Consider the following 14,971-nt stretch of genomic DNA (forward strand, 5'->3'; position numbering starts at 1 on the left):
AAACTCTGCCATCATGCCCTCCTCCCATTTTCACACCACTCAGAGGTGTATTCATGGGCCATGAACTCATGAAGTATTATTTTAAAGATGAGTTATTCAAAGGCAAAGGTTCTCTCCATCTGTGGTCATCTCTGGGAGCAGAGGTTTTCTCCTTTTCTCCCTGGAGCAAAGGGTCTTCATCAGCTCTCATCTTTTTCTCTCTCTCTGTTCCAGCATCTCATGGGATCACAACTGCTCCACCATCTGCTCAGCATCATCAATGGATACCTTTGCTCAGATCTACAGTTTGAATACTTCATCCCCCCAATACTCACTCTTTCATGAATTAAGAGAGTTTTTCAGAACATCATTGTCCATCTCCTTGGCCGTACCAAAAGACAACTTCAGCTTATTAGAGCATCTCCTCATTCTCCTTCCATCTGAGGCTCGACTCCTTCTTTTACTGACCTTGATATTTAATGTTGCTCTCTACGTATCAATCGCTCTGGCTTTTCTCTCTCTGGAAGGGAATTAAATTCTGCAGGTCTCATCTGGGTAGTGGAAGGGTTAAATCTGGCCCAAGCCACGGCAGGCATTTGTGGCGTTGGATTTCAGCCCAGCAGCTGCTTGGAGAGTGTGGATGGTCCTGGGCCTGGAGCTGTCTGTGCAGGCCATGGCGGGGAGGGAGGGAGGGGTATCAGGGAGATGTCAGCAGCCGTGGCCCGCTCCCAGCCTGGGGCCAGGACCCCCAAGGAAAGGCTTCAGACACCCCCTGGAACAGGACCCAGAGGGTTTCCCGGGAGGGGCCACAGCAGAGCCTGGCCTGGCCTGGGGTCCCCTCAGTCTCCATCCCCTGCCCGGGAGCCGCTGGAGTCTGGCCCAGCCTCCCCAGGCCGCACAGGCAGCAGGGCAGCGGGACCACACCAGAGCTCCAATACCTTCCAAGGCCAGAAACAAAGAGAGAGAAACACCCAAGCCTGGCTTTTTAAAAGGTGGTAGACACAAAGGTGAACTTAACTTTTCAGTGGTGCAAAATGCTATCAGTTCCCAGAACTGGCCAGCCATTGGCCTTATCTCAAGCAGAGAAGAAACTCCCAGCAGCCTCTCTCAGAGAAATAACTTCCGTGGGTGTTTCCCACTTCTTTCCCTAAATGCCAAACTACCACGGCCAGCAAGAACAGTATTTCTCAGGAAAACAAGAGATTTTTCAGAGAAAATGTGTCCATGAGTTTGCTTTTGATGCACTCACAGACATCCACAGCCATAGGTTTGGTTCCACAGCCTTTATTATTTACTACTGCTGTAGATAAAAAATCATTTCTTTAATGGTTGAAGTATATATTCATCTGCAATGGGTAGCTATTTTTCCACATGATCCGTTCATTTCTACTAGATAAAGCACAACATCAACACATACGTGCTGTATTAAATAACACTTTCCTCTCATTTTTTTTGTTCAATTAACAATCTAATTTCTCCATTTGCTGCCACTACTTTTCAAAGACCTTTATTCAGAATCACATCAGTATCTATTTTTTCCTATTTTGTACACACTAAAAAAATCTCAAAGTATGCCTGATTCCTTTCTGATTGCTCTTTCCCAGTTTGAAATTTGAAGGAGGTGAAAGCAGGAAGTAAAAAGGTTTAGTCCATGTGGAAGAGAATGTTTTGTATCCTTTGGAATGTATTCAACATTGTACAACTCAAGGAAGTGTGTGTTCTGAGAGACAGAAATCATGCACAGGTCAAACAGAGGACACAATACTTCATAGTGCTCTGCACCTGCTGAGTTTAAGGCAATGAAGAGAGGCTTCAAACATATTATTGCACAGACAAATGCAGCAGTAAAATTCTCAGACACCTCATAAGGACAAGAGTTGGGAGAGTTCTCATCACATCTCATCACTTAGAAATCTTACTTTTAATCTTTGAGTGTCTCAGTTATCAAGTAATAAAACAGGATTATCTCTTGATTATCGGTTCTTGATGATAATAGAAGTTTTATTACCAATTTTAAAGGGGGGGGGTAGATGAAATTAATCTCATTTTAGTTACAGAGACATACCAGGTTTCTGCAGCTTTTACTGATCTTGCACTCAGCAGTTAGATATCTACAATCTCGAAGTATTGGGCCCTAGGCCAGCAAATCACCCCCTATGTGTAACATGTGCTGCATTCTATTCCTTAATTATAATTAATTACATGCTAAAAGTTTGCTACATGCAAAAATTCTAATCTTGGGACATTTTGCCCTGGGTCATCCTAGAAATCAGATTGCTCTATAAACTGTAGTGTATTGTAATTTTGTCGTCCTGTTTCTGATTTACAAAAGATTTTGCTCACAGTGGTTTGTGCTAAATTAACAGTAAATACCCTTCTTCTATATGATGTTTCAGACCTCAAAAAATATCTGAAAGCATCAAATCTGTGTTTAGATGTTTGTCATTCTCCAAACTCTAGTTAAGCTTACACAGAGACAAGTCTTTTTGCCCTTGCTGAAAACTTTCACCAGTCTCTTATAAACCTGATTACTGATATAAGACTGGTATTCTGACATTTTTTAAAGTATTCAGAGTAAATTGTACTCAAAATGGAGGCACTGCAAGGCATTAGGAAACCAATGGCTGAAGAGTATTGAAGCGTTCACCGTCTCTCTTAGGAGACAATGCAGGAAACTGAAATACTACACAGAGGGACCTCCAGTGGTAGGCAGCATGTCAAAGAGAAGACCTGAAGACCTGTGGGTTACTTCTGTTCTTTTCCCTACCTGTGAAGTACTCCTTGTAGTTCTGTGGCTCTCCATTTTCTGGGAAATGGGAAAATTCCAGTTCTAGAGGATTTATCAATATATACACAATACAGAAATGATAGATTTCACTTCAACAGAGCATGGGTGCAGGCAGACATGTTAGTACTGCATCTGCACTGGCCCTACACACAGTGGTGTCTGAAATGAAGGTGGGTGTTCAGTCTCAGGTATAACATCTGCCAGGTATCTATGAACCACTCCAGAGATGATTAAGTGTTCCCAGACTCTATATGAAGGAGGAGAAGCCCACAGAAGTGTCTCAGAAACATCACACTGAGGTAACTGGACCCAGAAAAACTAGTGTGGAACAAACAATTACTGGAAGCAAGCTGTTTCCATGAACAGTCCTTTTGGTGTGTCTACAGCCAAGATTCATAGGGCAACAGTTAATACAGGGCACGCATGTTGGTTCATCAGGAAAATGATGTGTTCAGCAAAGTTCAAACACCCCTGGTAACCACAAGCAGGCTAGGCAAAGGAGCACCTCCAACATTTCTGCAGAAGTTGTTACTCTACCACCTAAATAAATCAAAACAGCTCTTTGGGCTGTTGTTTGGCATGTATATGAATCATAAAAATCCTGCCAGTTTGGTTTAGCATTGGGGTGAGACTTGGTGTCCCACTGGCTCTTTGATTTTCTTATTAAAATTGTAAAGTTCTGTACTGTGTTGTTTTTATTTTATAGATGGAAAATGTTAGCCTAATTAATATTACTGCAAGGAACATTAAGGTTATTAGTAATTCAAGCTTTCTGGCATAAAATAACCATCAGTTTGAATAAGGAAGAAAATTTCTGGAACACAGATTTACAATTGTTTGTGCTGGAGAAATGTTACACCTTTTGATGAAGCATTCAGATCCAGCTACTGTCAAAGTCTAAATGGGCTGTGGATATGTTACAGCATGGGTGTTTTTACTTCCTTTGCCAGCAATTTATCCTCTCATCAGACATCCACTTAACAAGCAATTTTTTCACTCTTAACAAACAACAGCAATCTAACATGTAAAAGATCCTATCCAGGTATTATAGTTGATTGCATAAATGGTTAATGCCTGTTGCTCAAAAGAAGTGATTAGTAAACTAAAAGCTGTTAATGGAAAGCCCTGAGCAGAGATCTCAACAGAGATCAGATTCCATTGAAAACAAAAAGCCACAATGATTCCTTCCCACACACTCAAGATGAGTTTGAGAAATAAAGGTATCACAACAGGGGTACATTTAAATTGGATTGGCTTCTGAATGTGCTCAGAATACCAAGACAGTGGTGGCACTGGATGAAAGAGCTACACCACTGAGAACAAATACACACATAAGAAAGCACTTACAAAATTACACCATAAACTTGAACAGAGCTGCACTGTCAATTCTGTGCTTTCAGCAAAGGGCAGAAGTGCAACCCCAGCTGGGTACACTGTGGAAGAGAACAACAGAAAATTTGGTAGCAGTGCTCTCCCCTTTCATCTCACCCTAGCCCAGTTTCTTTGTTTAATTCTAGAGACCATAAACCCCCCCTTCCTAGACAGTGTGGTCTGGATACAGCCCTTAAAAATTAGCTGATTTTAACTGTGTTACTGAGAAGAAGCATCCCTTGATTTCGGATTGCTTGATGGCTTAATCACTAGTTGCCTTGAGCAGTTTTCCATAAAATATGTAATTTCTAGTGTCACACTTCCAGTGGGTGCAGTTATAAACCTAGATTCTCATTTCTGCTCAGACACAGACAATCATCCTAAATGCTTCCTGCTCCCTGTTGCAGACAGTTACTATAGCTCACCCTGGAGGGAAGTAATACAGATTAGTAAAAATTTAGGAAACATTTTTTATCTATTTCTATGAGAGCTGTTATAAAAATACAGGACTGATTTCAACATTACAGAACTACTACCAATACTTGATTTTTATATGTGTTCTTTATTTCAAAACACCTTTGAACACAGTCACATATCTCAAGTGGCTCTAAATTTCTGTCTGTGTGACAGTAAATCCAAAGTCAGGAGAATTAGAAATCTGGGCCTGCGTTCTCTCTTGTGTTTCCCAAGTTTGTCCTCATTCTAGGCAACATCTGCAAACTTCAGCAGCTTGTTTCTTTGGATCACTTGTACCCAAGGTAAAGATAAGTGTGGTCTTCATCTTGACTTTTTCTAACTCTTATCTTTCACTGACACCCCCTGTGTCCTAAAAGTCTCCAAGATAATCTTTAATCCATGTCACAAGTCCTAACCCTTATGTCAAGCTCACTGATTTACCTGATCAATCTTTTTCACCCTCTACTTTCTCCCTTTTTCTGCACCCTTAGCAAGCTACATAAATATCCTTCACATTTCACCTTTGTATCCTCCTTCAGTAAGGTATTTAGAGGACCTGGGATCTCAAGTGTGTGGGTCATACCCTGACTTTTTTGGTTTTTTCCCCCTGGGAAAGCTCTTTTTCCAAGCTGTTCTTAAATAATGCCCAAGATAAAAATACTTATCTTGTGTTTTCAAACAGGGACTCAAAGTCAGACTTCTGACTGATGCTTACTTTGTGTGACCTTAGATAAGCCAGCAAGCCACTGCTCCAGTTTGTCATTTTGTACAATGAAAATAGAGATCACAAGTTTCAGAATTAGTGGAATTAAATAACCAGCTTGATATAACTTTAAAAGAAATCCTGAGAAGTTAGAAGACAGGAGAATAGCTTGTTCTGAATATGAGACCTATTGAGATGCTGTAGATTGATTGCAGTAGGAAATTATAAGTCTAAATGAGAGATCAGAGTCAAGATTATTTCTTGACTATATCAAAATTCAAGTTCTGTACTATTTTGCTTGCCATATAAATGGGGTAATTGAAGCATAGCAACTGATTTTTCCCAAATCACCTAGGAGAGCACTAGGGGGAGAGAGAGAAAAAAAAGTAAAATTCCAATTTTGAAATTTCCACATTCATTTTTGGCAATCACTAAGCAAAATGCCAAGAATCTGAGCTGACAGCCTCAACTCAGATTATTTCTTTGACACGGTCCAACAATTCCTTTCCTGATGAAAAATTAGAAATCTTAAGCTCCTAAAATGGCTATACCTTTTTGGCATCATTAAACCTGAAAATTTCTTCAGAAATAAGGAGCATTTGGTCATTAAAACAATACAGCCTTTGACAGGGGTGTAAATGTTAGCATATAGAATTTGTACAGCTTCCCAGCACTAACAACACTGGCTGTCACTACTGTCATCTGTAATGTTCTGAAAGAGGCAGCTTTGTCCCCCTTATACATTCATGCATTTATATTGTGTATTTATTGCATATTTACAATATATTTGAACTACTGTGTATGTATAAATTGTACTAATCATTTAGCATCATCTTTATATTTCTTTCAGTTCAGCTCATAATTTGACATTATTTTAGGCATTCTACAGCTTTGCTCTATGAAGGTTCTCAGAGAGAATTTCAAAGTCATATTATTTTCAGATGAGCTCCTTCTAGTAGCCTGTTTTTTGAGCTGGCTTTGAGTGCTGTCCCATGAGGCAAGGTTACTGTAATATCTGAGTAACAATCTTTTTGTAGCCAAACCCCTTCTCCATATGTGGATGGGATCATGCACTGCAGAGCCCATTTATTGCACTGCCATCAGCCACCAGCTCCACAGAGAGGCAGCATTAAAGACATGAGTGGAAGAGACAGGAAGAAAGAGGGCCAGTCCCTACACAAGGCCACATACCAAAATGCATCAGAGAATCAGAAATTCTCAAGAGTTCCTCCAGGGAAATGCCTCTATGCATTGCCTTTTTTCTATGTCCCAAAGCCTGACCTAAAAAGCAGATTCAGATACAGATGAACCACTGGCTATGAACCTGAACCAGAGAGAGAGAATTTTCAGAGGTGGCAGGAAGGGTCCAGGAAAATAGTGGTACTCTGATAAGCAGCTTGTTCTGCAGCAGATAGATAATTCTCGATGGTTTTCCTCTATGGTTTTTGTTGGGGTTTTTTTCATGGATCTCAAAATCTTCATGGCTTTCTGTGTCCCCTTCTCTCATGGTATATCACAGAGTCCTCCAGTTAGGAGAACAGGCACCACTGTCCATCAGGGCCACTCAGAATCAAAAACAGGGACCTATGCAGGGAAATAACCAGCTTCTCAGAAAGCATCTAAATCCTATTCCAGACATGCAAAGAGGGAGAGAGCAAAATGTATAGAAAGAACAGTGGTCTCCAAATCAGCTGGCAGTCAGGACCAGCCAAATCCAGCATCCAGATGTTTCTCTAGATCAGGAGCCTCTTCATGGGGGATTCTGGGCTCCAGCACAGTCATGAGTCCTTAGTTCAAAAAACTTGACTTATTTCAGAAGAGCAGCAGCACAGTGAAAGCAGGACACCTTGAGAAATGTCATTCACATGATTTAGTCCAGTCACAATACTCTTGGGAGCTATCATGCAAAAACACAAATGGGAGGGAAATATGAGGGAAATGTTTGAAACAAGGAGTTTCCTTAACAGTGTTGAAATGCTTACTAAAGTGCTTTACTCTTATAAAATGTAGTAGGCGGTGGCAGAAGCTTTTCTTTCCCTTTCCAGCTTTTTCCAAAGAAACATGGTACTCACATTAATTATTACTGTCACCAGCCTTCTGGGCTCAGTCTTGATCTCAAGGACAGTGATTTAGGTAATACATCCTGGGGAAGCTATGAAATAGCTCTTAGGTATAAAAATTTAAAAAGAAAATCAAAAGTCAAATAGTTTTTCCATATTTTCTCAGCAGGAGCTAATAGCAGGTAGGAAAACCTCCCATCTTTCTGCTTTGTTTTGGTTTTTTATCTGTGATAGTTCATTAAGACTGGTACTTTCTTACTGCAGTCATTCTGTATCTCAGCTTTAGCCATCACTCCAAAGGCAGGGCCTCAGTAAGCAGACAAATATATGTGAATAAACATTTGCAAGCTCCCTTAGCTCACAGGGACTGCAGTTACCCTTTCTTGCTACACAGAAAACCACTTAAATATCCCTCTTTCTTGTCTTTAGGAAGCCCCTGTATGCCACAGATACCAGATATGCACAGATATGCCTTTGCTTTTAGTTGCAGAGTAAATTCCTACCTAGTCCTAGGTCAAATCTTCCCTTTTGAATGGGAATTTCTACCCTTGCTCCCACACCCAGTGTGTGCCTATCTACACCTGGTGCTCTGCGCCACTCTCATTGCTCAATTCCAAAACATGCCCTTGACTCCATGTGGAATCAGCTTGTCCTGAGAAAGTTCAGTACCTTACAAAACTGTGCAGAACAGACCCTATGAACAGTCTGGAAATTGGGGGTGAAAAATTAATTGTAAGAGTTACTGAGCATTTTGTATGAGTAGCCCTTTGCAGTAGCTGACAGAGAGCTGTTTTAATTATGGGAAGACGTGTCTAAAACATCTGTAAACATCAAGGCATTTCTTTATTCTGCATCCTCCACATTTTGCACTTTTCACCTGCTGCATCTAGAAGAAGAGGTTTTGGAGTGTATTTAGTAGGTAATTACCCTGGAACTGCAAATGCAGTTATAAAATGTGAAACTGGCCATATTTTCACTCTTCCTCTTTATGAATAGCCACAAACCATCCTCTGTCCAATCAACAGCCCTTAAACCTGAGTGATGATATGTGACCAGCTCCGCTGAAGATGTTATCCATTCATGCGAGAAATAAGCAGACACAATTGTTGGTGATAATAAGTTTGCACTCCACAGACCCGTCACGATCCTTGGCACTGGTAGCCACTTAACGAGAGTGTGACAGCCTGTTATTCTGAGAGCAGGGAGCCTCTGCACGCACCAGGCCGTGCAACAAACACTCAGCACTTTCATTTACGTGCTTTCTCACGAGAGCTGCTTTGCACAAGGTGAGACTGGACTTCACAGCTGCTCTCTTCAAAAGAGGCATTCACTCCTGTTCTTAGGGAAATGCAGGTATGAATCTGAAGTAAACCCAGAAAAATCAGTATGGCTATTCCAGATGTACATCAGTGACAAACTAAAAATGGTTTCAGACATCTAAAAATACTATTCTTAGCTGAAATTACAATCTTCCATTTCTCTCATGCTATTGATATAGGACCTGAAAGTCATGGTGGATGACAGTGAACGTGAACTGTAATAAGGAGATTTTCTTATTAATTTCTACTTCTTATCCCTTTACATCACTAATTCCTTACTGTTGCAATGAATATTGCTCAGTCAAGATCCCAATTTTTTAGTCAGTTTTAGTTTCCATTTTTCCCATATGAGCAGTTACGCTGCTAGGTCTTAAACTTTTGATGACATTTTGTGTCCTGAAAACTTTGTTTGGAATGGATATCTTATTGTATATAATGGACATAATGGCAAGCTTTGTTTAAAGTGGATATCTTTATCAGAGCATTATAAAGTTCTATACACTCTATTTGGGCTTACATATTGCATTAAACTTATAACTAAAAACCTCATCCAGACAGTATAGAGACAATGGCTTGCAAATGCCAGTGCTGTCAGATCTTGGTAGTTCTTACCATGGTTATATTTTTTCCTCATGATACAGCTTCTAAATAAAATTTAAAAAAATTTTAAAAAATAAATAATTTTTTTAAAAAAACCATGTCCAAAATAGCAAAAAGGTTCTTAACCATTTTGGACCGACTCAAATAATTATACAGAGTATTGCATATAAAACTGAAGCTTTTTTTTTTTTTTTCTTCTTCTGATGCAAGAGGGAGACAGACTTTTATTTTAAATTGTTAATAGACACAGCAGGCATTCTTCTAAACTCAAAACCAGAGCTCAACACAGGCTACTAGCAAACACAGCAGGAGTACTGTACTTCATCTCTTGGAGGGGGCAGCATGAGACCCTTGTAAAACACAGCAGTTTGGAATTGGGCAAGCAAGTTGAAGGAAATACTAAAAGGTAACAACAAAGGAAAAATCATGAAAGTCATAATGTTATTTTAAGGATCCTACTACATGCTGATGCTCGTGATCATAAAAGGTTCCCCATTGCACTAAAAAGATTTCTTCCAAACCTCCCTCTACAGGAAAGCCATTATGATGATATAACAGGTCCTGACTTCTGAAATTTATACGATATGTCCAAGCTGAGAAAAAATGAAACATTCCACAAATCAGTTTAATGGAGGTCATCACAGAAATGATCTTTGTGAACTTGAAACTGTCTGACTAAGCATGGTGTGCTGCAGCTTATGATAGAGCTACACAACTGCATGAGGGATTGTTAGTCAAAAAATGGCTTTAACTCCTTTGCCCTCATTTTGGGGTTCACAGTGTTGGTGTTGGCATTACATCCCATGAAACCCACAAAGTTTCAAGTACATACCCTCAAAGCTAAATTCTCCATAGTGAGGAGTTCAGAACCTTAATGACAGTAAGGCATCAACCCATCTTAGTGCTGCTTGCTTTCCAGCCTGCTGCAGCATCTGTCAGGCTGGGCCTGTGAGCACGCAGACCACAAAGAACACAGACATAAAAGCACAGTCCTCAAACATCTTCAGATGTCAGTGAGCTCAGGGCCAGGTGTCATGTCAAATGAAGAACAAGGAAAAGATTTTTTTCATATGGTAATTCTGCTAAAAGACCATAGGTGTACAGGTATAACTAAGATAAAAATTTAGCTTTCAAATTACTGTCTGCAAGGAGTTAAGGGACGATCTCCTTCAGTTTAAGCATTCAGCTACTGCTTTGAAATTGAAGAGTTTTCTTTTTTAACTTCAGAAGCAAGATTTAACTTATATAGGAAAACCCTTGATGCAACTGAGCCCCCACTTCAAACACAGTGAGTACTGACAGCCATTCAGAGAATACACGTACTTGTAAACCTTTCTTTCCATATCAAGCGGGATTCCACAGTACAGGTCAACAAAATCTGCAAAGCTGCTAAATTACAGTCAGTTTGCAAATATAATTTCAATAAATATTTGTCTTTTCAAAGATGCTAGAGAGCTTGTTTAGCTTAGGAAGGAGAACACAACCATCTGCTGGGAGACAAAACAAGCAGCTTTGAAGCAGCCTGAACTCCCCCTGAGCAGCTCACTGTTCAAATATCAGAAGGCACTGGTTTCTGGATATAGTTTACAGGTTAAGATTTGCTCAGAGGTTGATGTTCTCAAAAACTGAAGCAATCAATCCTGAAACCTCACTTAAAAGGCCAGAAAAGTAATAGCCAGATACCTCATTGACTCTGTAGTTTAGGATGCCCTGGCAGGAATTTGATCATATCATTCATATTTTCCTGCCATGCTTATTTACTCTTATTCCTTTTCTTTTCCTCTGATAAAATTTTATGTTTCATCCCTTTGGGCTTATTTCCTTGGCATAGAAACAGACGGGGAAAAAAATTAAGGCTTATTATGAAATCCTGGAGGATGTAGTTTCTCAGTTTTTTGGAAAAGAACTTCAAGAGTCCCAAGTATAAAATTGCTTAAGCCTTTGAAGAGACTCTCAGGGAAAAAAGGTCTTCAGCTGAACAGTCATTTCTATATTTTTGTGTGATACCTGGCTATCAATTGCAAACAAGTCTGCTCATACCAGAATTGATGAACTTCCAGTGCAGCAGGGTCCTGGAAGAGCCGGTATGAGAGAAAGGTTAAGAAAGAAGCTTTTCCACTCAATGAGGGAAAGATGGCCAGAGAAAGGCCAGTTATAGGAAGCATAAAGTTAGTGTGAAAATATACATTGTAGCTGTCTTGACAAATCAAAAGAGAAAGTGTACAAGATTTCCAAACCTTTTGAAAACAGTTTCTCAGTTTGTTTTGAAAGATTTTCCCCCTTCAGAAGTGAGCAGATTCAGAATATGTTATACTCATTATTTTTCAACAAAGTTGACATCAGAATAGTTCTAGCAATAACATCCTCATGCAAGGTTTAAAAACGAGCTTTTTCAACCATAAAATTACAAATTGTCTGCCTTGTAAAAAGATAAAGAAAATGAATGTTTCATTACTGTCAAGCTCTTGATATCTTGTTTTATATGGAGAAAAATTAACCAGTTTCAGCTTCACAAATGTGAAAATTTGAGATATGTCATTAAGCTTTCCTGGAAGAAATCATAAAGAGTTGATTGTCTTTATTTTTCAATTGAACTTCTTTCAGTCTGGCATACAGCTCCTCTCCTAAAAACTGTGGTACTGGAGCAGTTTTTGAAAAGAATGCTGTCAAAAAGTTATAGCAAAGAGATTAGAGGGCCTGGATATTCAGTCCTTTTTCGAGCTTTGTCACCACTTTCTCTTGTGCCTTTGAGGAAATTGTTTACCTTCTGTGATCTGTTAGAGCTGAGGATTTTTTGCATAGTGCATACCAAGAAAATACCAAAAAAAGCTGATACAGTGCAGCATGCAGATGACAAACTTGTGTGCAAGATGTATCTACTGCCTTGAGCACCTACACGGCTCCACCAAACTGCACATCTGCACTAAAACCCACCAAACTGAAAAGAACTATAGGCCTGAAGGAGGCTGCATTGAATTTGACCCTAGCAATTTTCAGCCTTGTGGTCCCCCCACAATGTCTCATTACAGCTGCCAAGGACAGTCTATGTGACAGCCACAGACTCTGACTTACACACAGTTGTCTGGGTTGGTTTAAGTCTTTTGCTTTCTGCTTATGTGTGCACTTCCAATACCTGCATCGGTGTAATTAGTTATAACGTTAACCTCTTGAGGATTTTACCACCACTACTCTGTCATATGGCATTGGTAATGCTTTTAGCCATAGTGTGTGCCTGCAAATTTTCTTGAAATCTTCTGATGACTATAAGCAGTAACCTTACCGAAAATTTTGAAGGATTTATTCAGCATTGAATTTTATGACCTGGCATATGCAACATATATTTACAAGAAGCAAACAAACTTATGTACATGTTGACCCCATGTTGACATCTCTGTGTGTTGTCTGGAACCACTTCATGATCACTGGAAATGTTGTCCATATACACTCATGAGAGTTTACACTGTGACTGATCAGATCAAATAGTTTGCCAACAGCCTTCAGTTTAATACTAAAGTCTAAGCTCCACATTCAGATCAGATCACACATTTATAAAAGTTTATGTAACTAGCTCAGGTATGTAGGCCCACACTGTAAATACCTGAATTTATGAACACAGTCCCTTGTTCCTGATATGGGATATTTTGGTTTGGGTACACTGTCCAGTAATCATAGGAGCTGAGAAGTCGAGCAAGTCTCCTTTTTTCAATGTCCAATTTCTATTTCAGTTTTGCACAGCAAACATCCACTTCTGTAAAACAGCAATCCGTTCCAACTAGCTCATAGCAGGGCCTTTTTAATATGCAGCTGTCTACATTTTACATACCCATCCAAAAATATTGATAGCAAGCAACAGCATTTACATAATACAACAGTTTAAGTAGCTAGGCTATAAGCAAATTTGCAACATGGAAGTGGTTGCCAAGTCACCAGTACTGCAGCATGGAGTTTGGGTAGATGTTATATCCTTACATCAAAAAACATGATTCAGAAAAACTTTCTCCAGGGGCTTGTTACACAGTCCTACCTTGACCAGCACCATCTCTTTGACAGTTACATCAGCTTCACAAAGCCAGAGAAACAGGCTGTGAATTGCAGAGTTTATTGCCAATTACTCAGCTGCAACCAGGTGTGTTAAATAAACAAGTTTATTTAAAGGGTCCATGTATACATTTATACAGTGTGCATAATTTCCAGCAGTAATGGGTCCAATGAAAGACACAACAGTCAAAAGGCAATAAAAAGTGCAGTTCAAAGTTCTATTGAAATTATTCAGTGTAGGCCCACTGAATAAAGTTTAAACATTTCACAAGATAATATATATTTACACATGACAATAATTACTTCAATTACTTTTACATTACAGTAATTAATATGTTTGATGATGAGCAAAGCCAGAACAAAATTTATTTACTCATCTTTTTCTTCAGAACATTTCAGTTATGCAAAAACTGATTTTCATGTCAGAAAATTATTCCCAGTACATGATCCTTTGTCTTGTAGCTTATGGCCATAGTAAGATCATTCAAACATTAAACACTGAAAAAACAGCTTTTGAAGATACCAGCTATAGTTAATAAATGATTAAAAGAGAAGAAAAGAGTTTTTCTGAGATAAACAGTTCAGGAATGAGTGCTAAAGACTTTGGAAACAAGACTGTCACAGCTATGACATTACTTGACATGACAAAATAAACCAAGTCAGAAAGATGTACAGAAAGGGAGCTTTCAGGGAACAAGACATGTCAGCTGCAGGGTACAAGCCAGTGTGTTTGAGGCAGCCTTTTGCCAGATCCTGACAATTATGGCTGGATTTCAGATGGGTTAACCATTATTGTCAGGTTCCTTTGCACAAGCACTTAACTGGATTAACAACATTAAAATACACTCAACTGAATGGCTATTTATCCCTTAAAGAAATGGTTGGTGAAAATGAGCATCCAGTCGTGCAGACAGTCATCACCTCATTTTTGGAAGAGAAAATTGAACACTTTTTCTTTGCAAAATGCCCATGAAACATCTTCCCTGCAGGTCACCTGCTGACCTATGGTGACTATACTGGCAGTCATGTTCACAGAGATAAAGAGAGCAAGCAAGTCTAAAGAAACTTCAGTAAAATAATTATTTGATAAACAAAATTCTGGTCCAAATTTCAGATCCATATAAAAATCAGAGAATTTTACCTATTACCTATGAGAATTAATTTTGATCTGGGCATGATTTTACTATTCTGAATGCAAAGGGTTTTTATGGGGCTTTTTCTCTCAATGAAAGCCTTACTGATTTTTAAATATGATGGTGTAGATACCATATTTGATTTCAGGGGACTATAAGCTACTAAGAAGGAAAAATCTCTCATAAAGACAGGCTTATTAAATACTGGTTGTTTTTCACAAGGAATAAGTCTAGAATCATCATCACCTAGGGTTATTTCAGACACAGCTGGAGCAACACTAGGTATCATGAACTTTTACCTCAAAATATGTTTTTGCTTCATTCTCCACAAATCTTATAACAAGTTTGTCTTGGGATAAAAGGTAGGGAAAGAAATGGCACACAGAGTGTTGTAGCTTGTTACCTTTTTCCTGCTATTAGAGCACAAGATTTCTGCTGAGAGGTCACCTCTGCTGTGGCCTTATCAGAGCAACAGCTTTCTTGTCCTGATGCAAATACACACTTTTCAGATTTTAGTTAAAAAC

The 14,971-nt window shown here is 39.2% G+C and overlaps 1 long non-coding RNA gene across 1 annotated transcript; it reads right to left on the reverse strand.

The window, feature by feature from the left end:
• Positions 1–4,140: 4,140 nt before the first annotated feature.
• Positions 4,141–13,348, reverse strand: LOC147652663 (uncharacterized). Its single transcript, XR_015288173.1, has 2 exons — positions 13,301–13,348; positions 4,141–7,194 (listed from the first exon to the last, which is right to left on the reverse strand). It is a non-coding gene; the product is annotated as an uncharacterized LOC147652663 (long non-coding RNA).
• Positions 13,349–14,971: the final 1,623 nt, after the last annotated feature.

Source organism: Cyanistes caeruleus, chromosome 6 (assembly GCF_971803275.1).
Source record: "Cyanistes caeruleus chromosome 6, bCyaCae1.hap1.1, whole genome shotgun sequence".
Taxonomy (NCBI): Eukaryota; Metazoa; Chordata; class Aves; order Passeriformes; family Paridae; genus Cyanistes; species Cyanistes caeruleus.